Below are 11,989 nucleotides of genomic sequence, written 5' to 3' on the forward strand. Positions count from 1 at the left end.
TTTTGTGGATTCTAGTATCTTAATAATCTTTTCTTTTAACACTTATTTTCAACTCATTATTGGTTTATTTTCATTATCTTAAATAGCTTTATTTTTCAATCTTTTATTTTATGTTCATAATATTAAAACTTATCAATCTTTGGAACTAGGTTAGAATTTATTACTTTTGATTTAAAATAGTTTCATTTTCGATTTTAGACAACTCCTTTGGGTTCGACATCCTTGCTTACGATCACTATTCTATATGGACGATTCGTGCGCTTGCGATATATAAATTTTTAAACATACCCGTTTTGGGTCCATCAAGTTTTTGGCGCCGTTGCCGGGGAGTTGCAAGAGAAAAGAAACGAATTTATCTCAAGGTTAGTAAATTCTTCTACTAGTTATTTTAATTTTTGTTACACTAAAAAAAAAAAAACTAAAAAATATATATCTATAAAATCTAAAAAAAAAAAAAAGATAAAAAGAAATTTGGGACGGTTCAACCACCCATAAAAAAAAATATATACTTATATTTATATTTATTGTTTCTTTTTTTAGTGACGGCACTTGTGCCTCCTATCTATCCTTTTAAATTTTTATAGTCGATGGCACTTGTGCCTCCTAATTTTGTTGTAATTTTATTTCTTTTATATCTTTGTTAGTTGACGGCACTTGTGCCTCCTAACCTTTGTGTAATTTTCTTTATTTATTTTGTTGTATTTTTATTTTATTTAAATTCCGCAAATTACTAGTTGATGACAATTTTGCCTCCTAGCTAGTTGATGGCAATTTTTGCCTCCTAGTCCTCTATCTTATGTTTAAGTTGATGGCACTTGTGCCTCCTAGTTTTTACCTTAATTTTGTTATGGTTGATGGCATGTTATGCCTCCCTACTCTTGCTTAAATTTTAGTCTTATTTAATTTTTGCCTTATTTTTCTTTGTCTTCTTTAATATTTTAGCGTAATATTGTGAAAAATACTTGAAAAAAAAAGAGAAAAAAAGAAACCTAAATCTTGTCCTTTCACCATAAGCAATTCTTGCTTAAAGGAAATTTGACCAAAATTCCCATCCGCCTCTACTAATTAACCTCGGGGAGTTGTTAGTAGTGCACGAGTAAGTGGAATCAAATAGGCCTGGGGACAAGTAAACCATAAGAATTATATTGTTGTGAAATCTCTAAAAATTCTAAGTATGCTCTGTGGTTGCGGTTTTAACTGATCTTCCACATCAGAAAATTGCTTGTTTGAGATTATCATTGTTGCCTTGTTTGTGAAAATTGTATGCATCATTGGGAACGTAACTCTAAAAAACGATTAGTAAAAAGACGTTTATCTTTGTTTGAAATTGAAAGTGTTAGTAAAAATTTGAGCATCATGGAACCTATTGCTAATCCTGTTGATGAAAATGTTGTGCCTGAAAAAACTTTGCTTGAATATTTTGCACCTATTTCATCTAATGCTCCTTCATGCATTGTTTTACCTACTACTTCTGCTACTCATTTTGAGCTTAAACCCGCAATCATTCAATTATTGCCATCTTTTTATGGGTTAGATAGAGAGGATCCTTACATGCATGTCAAAGATTTCTTAGAAATTTGCTCAACATTTAAATTTCAAAATTTTTCTGATGAGTCGGTCAAACTAAGATTGTTCCCTTTTTCATTAAAAGACAAATCAAAAGCTTGGTTAAATTCCCTTCCCACGGGGTCTATAACTACATGGGATCAACTTTATAATAAATTCTTACTGAAATTTTTTCCTATGTCTAAAACTGATAGTCTAAGGAGAGAAATCTCTGAGTTTTTTCAAAAAGATAATGAAGAGTTTTATGAATGTTGGGAAAGATTTAAAGATTTATTATTAAAATGTCATCATCATGGTTTTGAAAAATGGAGACTTGTAAAATATTTTTATGATGGTTTGACTCCCTCTAATCGTCAAATGATTCAATCTATGCATACTGGAAAATTTTTAAAATTTCAAGGACAAGAGGCGTGGGACGCCCTTGAAGATTTATCTGTCAATTCACAACAATGGAATTATTTTGATCCTAGGTCTAGGTCAACTAATTCACCAAAAAGAGGAGGAAGGTATGAAGTAAAAGAAGAATTAGACTTAAGAACATCCTTAGATAAATTAGCGAGAAAAGTAGAAGCTTTAGCCATAAGCCAAACTATAAACTCTCCAATTCAACCTAGAAAAGATGTTTGTTCTATATGTTCTAGTCCTTGCCATAATGCCCAATCATGCCCTTCCTACCAAGAAGCCTTTTCTGAGGAGGCCAATGCACTTCATACTTATGGGAAACCAAATGATAGCCCATTTTCACCCACCTACAATCCAAATTGGAGAAACCATCCGAACTTTTCATGGAGACAAAACCAACCCCAAATGAATCAAGGGCATCAATACAACACACAAAACCAAGCTCATGCCCCACAAATTCAACCATATCCGCAACAAAGAAAACATTCCTTAGAAGATACTTTACAACAATTTATGCAATCCACCCAACAAATCCTACAAAATCAATCTCAATCTATTACCAAACTCGAGACACAAGTAGGACAACTCGCCACTGCTTTAGCTGATAGAGAAAAAGGAACATTCCCTAGTCAACCTATCCCTAATCCAAAAGGTCAATATGAGATAGGAAAGTCTAGTCATAATGGAGAAGTCAAATCAATTTCAACTCTTAGGTCTGGAAAGAAAATTGTCAAACCCGATTACATACCCGAGGTTGAAAACGAAAAAGAAAAAGAAAAAAGTCAGCCTTCTAGTTCTATTCTCAATGACTCATCAAACAAAGAAATTCCAATCCATCCTTTTATTCCAAAAGCCCCATTCCCACAAAGATTACTTCCAATTAAAAAAGGCAGCCAATATAATGACATCTTAGAAGTTTTTAAACAAGTTAGTATCAATATCCCTTTCTTAGATGCCATTAAACAAATTCCTGCCTACTCTAAATTTTTAAAGGATCTTTGTACTGTTAAAAGAAACACTAATGTTCCTAAAAATGCATTTTTAACTGAACAAGCTAGTTCCATTATTCAATATAAGAGTCTTGTTAAATACAAAGATCCTGGGTGTCCCACAATTTCATGCATTATTGGTGATCATTTTATTAACAAAGCTTTACTTGATTTGGGTGCAAGTGTAAATTTATTGCCTTATTCTGTTTATAAGCAACTTGGTCTTGGTGAGCTAAAACCTACCTCTATAACTCTTCAATTAGCCGATCGTTCTGTAAAAATTCCTAGAGGCATTATAGAGGATGTTTTGATAAAAGTTGATAAATTTTATTTTCCTGTTGACTTCATTGTTCTTGATACTCAACCTGTGGAAAATATGCATGCTCAAATTCCTATCATTTTAGGTAGACCATTCTTAGCTACATCTAATGCAATCATAAATTGTCGTAATGGTGTTTTGAAATTATCTTTTGGAAATATGACTGTTGAATTGAATGTTTTTAATGTTGCTAAATCTGTTGAGTGTGAGGAAATACATGAAGTTAACATGATAGATAGTATTTGTGAAGAGGATGGAAATGACTTACTTGATTTTTGTGAAAAATACTTTGGTATAAACTTGCATGTTGTTGACTCTAATGATGATGTGAATTCTTTGGTAGAGCCTATACCCTTAAATGAAACCAAAGTTGAACTTTTTTCACCCATAGATCATATTCAATTAATCTCCGAGTCCACCCTTGAGTAAGCACACAGTTGTGGCACACACAGTTGAATTCCCTTGAGTAAGCACAATGAATTCGTCCACCCTTGTGGCTAGAATCGCAGGACTGTAGTACTTCTTGTTGAACACTTGGATAAACTCATCCTAAGTCATAACGTTCACATCTCTAGTCTGCTTCACTATATCCCACCAGATGCGTGCGTCTTTTTTTAGCAAGCTTAAAGCGCATGAGACTCGATCTTCTTTTCCCAGCCGCATATGTTCTAGAATGGACTCCACTAATCGAAGCCATTCTTCTGCTTTTATTGGGTCAGATCCACCGTCAAAGTTCAGTGGTTGTTGCTTTCTAAAGTGTTCATACACTACCTCGTAGCGAGGTTCTGCCAACTGTAGTAATTGTATTAGAGGAATGACTTGTTGCGCCACTTGTTGTTGTTGCCCTGGGTTTATTTGGAACTCTTCTTCCCTTCTCCTTAGCTCTGCCCTAAGACGAGCATTTTCTCTTTCCAAATTTATTCGAGTAGCAGCAGCTGCTGGCTCTTCCACTACATTGGGTGCTTCTGGCACTCCTGAGGCTGCTGGAATTTCTTCATACATGGGGGTGGTGGCTACTCCTCTTCCTCGCCCCCTTCCCTTTCCTCGGCCTCTGCCTTGGCCTCTACCTTGGCCATTTAGTCTTTCAGATATTCTTGGTTCCTGCTCCATGTGTCTTTCTGTTTCCCCAAAGAGAAAAGTTGAAAAACCAAGACAAACAAAACAAGTAGAGGTTACAACTTAGCCTATTGCACTATTGTATATTATGTCCATCTATCTATAAAATGTACCCCATTACAATTAAGTCCAACTCGGGTAAATGGGCCTTAACAATTGAATCTTTCATGGAGGAAGGCTGGGTTCAGTATATCGTACCCACTACTGAGGCCCCCTAACATCCATTTGGACCCATAAGATAGGAATTTAAACCTTTGCTTTATTAATTTTTTTTCGTTTAAATTGGACCCAATCTAATAATGCAAAGCAAATGGGCCTTCGCAAATGGGCTAACCCATAAGAGAGGAATTTAAACTTTACACTTTCAATTGAATCCATAAAATTTTAACGCTTACTAAACAATGAAATAATAACAAAAGCAAGTAACATGTTTTATATAAAAAAAATTCAAACAAGTGAAAATTTTCTAAAACATCATAAATTTAACGATGTGTTCTTATATACGTCTAATCCTCCACATCGGATCCATTAACCTACTCAGGGTCTGGTATTCTTCTTATAGCTTTAACCTCTCTAACCACACTTGAGTCCATTGAGCTCGTTTATGAAAAATAACACAGGAAAAACATTACAAAAATATTTGGATAACAATGTGTACACTTACTTGGTAACGAGTAGGTCCTTTGTAGCTATCGTGTGTATTTTGTGGGAACATTCAGGACCAATATACCCGTGTGCTCTGATACTACCTGTAACGCCCTAATTTCTCATAAATTACCGAGAACACGTCGTTGGATCATAATTTATAAATATTGCTCTTTTATTGAATAAAAACTTAAAAATAAATACATGGATTCATGATTTTATAAAAATAAAATAATTGTCATTAACACAAAAATGAGCAACTTTTAAGTAAAAGTTTAAAATAATATGCTTTTATAAAAATAGGCCCGCTTGATCTTCCTCGACTATATGGTCCCCACGAGTACATCATGAACTCTTAGGTCCCACTCGCCACCGACCTTTCTATCCTTAATTTCCTGAAATAACAACATCATAAGGGGTGAGCTTCTAAGCCTAGTAAGGAAAATACAAACAAAGTTAGTCATATAGTCAAAAATATCATAAATTTCACCAAAGTCATAAACAAAATAATTTATACTACTCACACAACAATAAATCCTAGGTCATATCATAACCTAAATCATATCATAGTCATAAATCATAGGCCATAGATCATAAATCATAAGTCATAATTCATACTTATAATCATAACTATGGGTCATAAGTCATAATCATAACTATAGGCATAATAAAAAGTCAGATATAGTAAAAATATAAGTGTTTATACATGGGTGGCAATTAAGCCCCGGACATCACTTAGGTTCGTCATAAAGTTTTGGCAACCGAGCCTACCGGACATAGTCCGTCATACATCATTGGACACCTTAGGTCCAGACACACTTACCCCTTTATTGTACCTAAAATGTTAGGTCATACAAACATAAACTATATCATAAACTACATAAACTAAGTCATAATACTAAACTATCTAATTTTCCTTACCAAAAACCAAAATATTGGAGACAATAGCAGGATTGAAACTCCTAAAATAAAACATAAAGAAACCATAAGTTTCCTAAAGAAAATAAGATGAAAAGAAGATCTAAACCATCAGGATAGAAACTTACCGAAAACTTTATGTTTCAAAGAAATTGAACACATAACCAAAAGTCACTATCACAAGTTAGGATTTGAAGAAAAATGAAAGAATAATAAAAACCATAGTGAACTAAACCTGAAGACAATGAATACCTTGGATAGCTTAGAACCTCGATCTATACCTCGAACACCAAAATCACAGAAAATCTTACCTCCCAAGTGTTTATAAAAGCTTTAGATTTGAAAGCTTTAACCCCAAAACCCTAGTGTTTCTCTCTAGAACGAACTTAGCAGCTTGGAGGCTCTGAACTGTGCTTGAATGATGAATAGAATAGCTGAGTGAATGGTCCTATTTATAGAGTTCAAAGAGTGAAACTAACTCCTTTAAAATGAATCAATAAATGATTAAAAATGAATAAATTTGAATTATTTGTTCAAAAAATGCCTAGAACTCGGTCAAAAATGCTCAGGAACGAGTCAAGGTTGTTGAGGGCTGTTTCTAGTTTAGAATTTTACGAACAACTCAAATATGGCCAATGGAGCCAATATATAACCTAGGGTAGGCGATATATCGCTCCTACCATGATCCCGAGGGTCCATGGTTTTGTTCGTGCAAAGTCGACGTGTTTTCCGTATCAATTATAGGCGATATATCGGCCCTTATAACTGTGATATATTGGCATACGCTGATATTTTAAACACGTTTTTGCACAATTCAAGATAATTTGAAATTGATTAAAACTATTTTGACTGAGTAAAATGTGATCCTAACAGCTCCTGGAAGGTTCTAGAGCTTCTAGATCTTTCTCTTAATAAAACCATTCATAAAAAATACTTAAATCCTTAAAAAACATACATGTGACAAGTGTCACGCTCTTATTTAATCTATCTAAACCTTATGTTATGATAAATTATTTTCTTAGGACTATATTCATTAATCAAACCTTATGATAAAATTAATATTTCTAAATCATAGGTTAAACTTATAAAATCCATAACTATTTCTACGAGTTTCTAACTAAATCCCGGCTTTGACCAATATCCACGAAAACTAAAACTCTACAGCTACTACTACTACTACTATCTAGCTTAGTAAAATTATGGGACGCTACATTATATCTTCTTACATGTCTACCTTTTTTAATAAAATGTCTTTTAGCGTTACTTCGTCTTAATTGATAGTACTTTTTATTCCCTTTATATTTTTTATTATGTCTTGGTTTATACTCTCTATCTTTTATTCCATATTGTTGTGGAGTAAATATATTACTACAAAATCTAAAATTGTCTCCTTTTAATTGTTTTTGTATTTGGATAAAAGTACATTTATCTACTAAATATTTTAGAATAAAATTTCCTCTAATACTTAAACTATCCATGGTTGTATTTCTAGTGTGTGTCATGTTATTATTCCATGAGTTTACTATTTCTGTTCCTAAAGCTCCAGGTAATTTTATTAGTATTCTATCTCCTAGTTCACTATTAATAGTGTTTCCTGAAATACTTCCTAATTTTACAAAATCATTAATATAAACTTTAATATATTTCCAATCCCTAATATATATTTGTTTTAGTTTTTTCATAGCATCTAGTTGAACACTTAATAATCCACTATTAGGATCTTCTCCAGTTATTAAAAGATGTATTTTATTAACAAAATTATAAGGATTATTTCCTAAATCAATTAATTCTTTTATTTCATTAGGGTACTGAGCTTTATACCTCTCTCAATGTGCTTTTACTGTTTCTTCTAAATAAGCATACATTTCTTCTCCAGTGTGATTATGCTCATTTTTTTTATATTCTCTTATTATTTCTGCCTTCCAACTCATTATTACTGAATTCCATAGTTGGGGGTCAAAATTTGTTATATTTAATTGTTTATTATTATTCCAATTTATACTTAGATCTCTTGGTTCTCTCTGACCTCTACTCTTATATTTAGGTTCTCATTGGTAACTATAAGGATATACTAGTTGTCTAGAAAAATTTCCTCCGCTTAATGGTTCAATTTTTCTAGTATGGGGTCTTAAAAAAAGATTACTATTAGCATTAGTCATACTACTTTCTCCTGACTATCCATAAAATCTTTTTGATATGAAATATCATATACTTCTGTAATATTTTCATTTTAAAATTTTTCTTTGATGATTAATATTTGATTTTTAAATTCATCTATATTTTTATCCATATTATCTTTTTCATCATCTTATAATTCTTGTTTGTTACTTTGTTCTCCATAATCTGAAAATGAAATATTAAGTCTATTATTATTTTGATATATACTTCCATTGGTGAGAACACTTATATATTTTTTTTTATTTTCTTTTAATTTTACATCCCATTCTATTCCTTCCATTGGTGAGAACACTTATATATTTTTTTAGCGTTACTTCGTCTTAATTGATAGTACTTTTTTGTTTATACTCTCTATCTTTTATTCTACATTGTTGTGGAGTAAATATATTACTACAAAAACTAAAATTATCTCATTTTAATTGCTTTTGTATTTGGATAAAAGTACATTTATCTACTAAGTGTTTTAGGATAAAATTTCCTCTAATACTTAAACTATCCATGGTCGTATTTCTAGTGTGTGTCATGTTATTATTCCATGAGTTTACTATTTCTGTTCCTAAAGCTCTAGGTAATTTTATTAGCGTTTTTTCTCCTAATTCACTATTAACAGCATTTCTTGAAATACTTCCTAATTTTACAAAATCATTAATATAAACTTTAATATATTTTCAATCCCTAATATATATTTGTTCTAGATTTTTCATAGCATCTTGTTGAACACTTAATAATCCACTATTAGGATCTTCTCCAGTTATTAAAAGATGTATTTTTTTAACAAAATTATAAGGATTATTTCCTAAATCAATTAATTCTTTTATTTCATTAGGGTACTGAGCTTTATACCTCTCTCAATGTGCTTAACTGTTTCTCCTAAATAATTTTCTAAATAGGCATACATTTCTTCTCTAGTGTGATTATGCTCATTTTTGTTTTTATATATTCTCTTATTATTTCTGCCTTCCAACTCATTATTATTGAATTCCATAGTTGGGGGTCAACATTTGTTATATTTAATTGTTTATTATTATTCCATTTTATACTTAAATCTCCTAGTTCTCTTTGACCTCTACTCTTATACTTAGGTTCTCCTTGGTAACTATAAGGATATACTGGTTGTCTAGGGAAATTTTCTCACTTGATGGTTCAATTGTTCTAGTATGGGGTCTTAAAAATAGATTATTATTAGCATTAGTCATACTAATTTCTACTGAACTATTCTCCAAAAAATCTTTTTGATATGAAATATCAAATACTTCAGTTTTATTTTCTTCTGTAATATTTTCATTTAATTTTTTTTCTCTGATGATTAATATTTGATTTTTAAATTCATCTATATTTTTATCCGTATTATCTTTTTCATCATCTTCTAATTCTTCTTTGTTACTTTGTTCTCCATAATCTAAAAATGAAATACTAAGTCTATTATTATTTTGATATATACTTCTATTGGTGGGAACACTTAAATTTTTTTTTTTTTTATTTTCTTTTAGTTTTACATCTCATTCTATTCCTTCTAATAGTTGTGAAGAGTATTCGAGAGGTTTTATCATTTTTATTCCTTTACTTTGAAGGGTTTCTATTACTTTTTCTATTTTTAAGTTGAATCTTATGTTAGTATTATGTATTAATTTTTCTTGAAATCCTCATATTATGAGATTTTCTCGATCTATATTGTCGTATCCTCTACTTTGCTTTCAAAATTTACAAATAATCCCTAATGAAGCTATTAGAAACCTCATAAAAGAAGACAAATATAAATATATTCATCAAGGTTTGTATATAATAGGAATAAAAGGACTAGTAAGGAAAAAATTAGGAGCAAAAGTTTTATTAATATTATATGATGAAAGTATTATCTTTATGATGGAAGTAGACATGAATAATAATTATGGATTATTCTTTGTAACTCTAGACTTTATGATGATGATTAAAGATATAGGAAGTATTAAACTAAGTATTCAAAGTAGAGGATACAATAATATAGACCGAGAAAACCTCATAATAAGTACAGGATTTCAAGAAAAATTAATACATAATACTAGCATAAGATTCAACTTTAAAATAGAAAAAGTAATAGAAACCCTTCAATGTAAAGGAATAAAAATGATAAAACCTCTCGAATACTCTTCACAACTATTAGAAGGAATAGAATGAGATGTAAAACTAAAAGAAAATAAAAAAAAAAAAAAATTTAAGTGTTCCCACCAATAGAAGTATATATCAAAATAATAATAGACTTAGTATTTCATTTTTAGATTATGGAGAACAAAGTAACAAAGAAGAATTAGAAGATGATGAAAAAGATAATACGGATAAAAATATAGATGAATTTAAAAATCAAATATTAATCATCAGAGAAAAAAAATTAAATGAAAATATTACAGAAGAAAATAAAACTGAAGTATTTGATATTTCATATCAAAAAGATTTTTTGGAGAATAGTTCAGTAGAAATTAGTATGACTAATGCTAATAATAATCTATTTTTAAGACCCCATACTAGAACAATTGAACCATCAAGTGAGAAAATTTCCCTAGACAACCAGTATATCCTTATAGTTACCAAGGAGAACCTAAGTATAAGAGTAGAGGTCAAAGAGAACTAGGAGATTTAAGTATAAAATGGAATAATAATAAACAATTAAATATAACAAATGTTGACCCCCAACTATGGAATTCAATAATAATGAGTTGGAAGGCAGAAATAATAAGAGAATATATAAAAACAAAAATGAGCATAATCACACTAGAGAAGAAATGTATGCCTATTTAGAAAATTATTTAGGAGAAACAGTTAAGCACATTGAGAGAGGTATAAAGCTCAGTACCCTAATGAAATAAAAGAATTAATTGATTTAGGAAATAATCCTTATAATTTTGTTAAAAAAATACATCTTTTAATAACTGGAGAAGATCCTAATAGTGGATTATTAAGTGTTCAACAAGATGCTATGAAAAATCTAGAACAAATATATATTAGGGATTGAAAATATATTAAAGTTTATATTAATGATTTTGTAAAATTAGGAAGTATTTCAAGAAATGCTGTTAATAGTGAATTAGGAGAAAAAACGCTAATAAAATTACCTAGAGCTTTAGGAACAGAAATAGTAAACTCATGGAATAATAACATGACACACACTAGAAATACGACCATGGATAGTTTAAGTATTAGAGGAAATTTTATCCTAAAACACTTAGTAGATAAATGTACTTTTATCCAAATACAAAAGCAATTAAAATGAGATAATTTTAGTTTTTGAAGTAATATATTTACTCCACAACAATGTAGAATAAAAGATAGAGAGTATAAACAAAAAAGTACTATCAATTAAGACGAAGTAACGCTAAAAGATCTTTTCTTCAAAAAGGTAGACATGTAAGAAGATATAATGATAAAAGAGATTATCGAAATAAAATAACATGTTTTTATTGTGGAGAGATAGGACACGTCTCTACTAGTTGCAGAAAGAAAAATAATAATTTTAGTAGAGAAGCAATGTTAGTAGAACAATTTAATATGGATTTCCTTAATGTTGAAGACGATATGTCTGATACAGAAAGTATTTATATTATAGAAGAAATACACCTAGACCAAATTATAGAAGAACAAAATAATAGTTCAGATGAAGAAGAATGCCCTATTAATATAAATCCAGAATATGAGATATGAGATATAAACAAGTGAACACAGACTAGTCTCCGATCACTTGGGGGGCATGGAGTTAGGGCAGCCTCGCAGAGCATCACTGTAACGTCCCTAAGGTAGGGTACGTCTGCCACATACTCGTAATTCTAGGGTTTACGAGTATGTAAGGCACTTGACCAAAAGAATTAAATAAAATGATACGAAGAAA

General features: G+C 30.6%; 1 non-coding gene across 1 annotated transcript; it reads right to left on the bottom strand.

Annotated features, from left to right (window-relative positions):
- Positions 1-1,758: 1,758 nt before the first annotated feature.
- On the bottom strand, positions 1,759-1,865 carry LOC133813603 (small nucleolar RNA R71). Its single transcript, XR_009884612.1, has one exon. It is a non-coding gene; the product is annotated as a small nucleolar RNA R71 (small nucleolar RNA).
- Between the last annotated feature and the right edge of the window lie 10,124 nt (positions 1,866-11,989).

This window comes from Humulus lupulus, chromosome 1 (genome assembly GCF_963169125.1).
Source record: "Humulus lupulus chromosome 1, drHumLupu1.1, whole genome shotgun sequence".
NCBI lineage: Eukaryota > Viridiplantae > Streptophyta > Magnoliopsida > Rosales > Cannabaceae > Humulus > Humulus lupulus.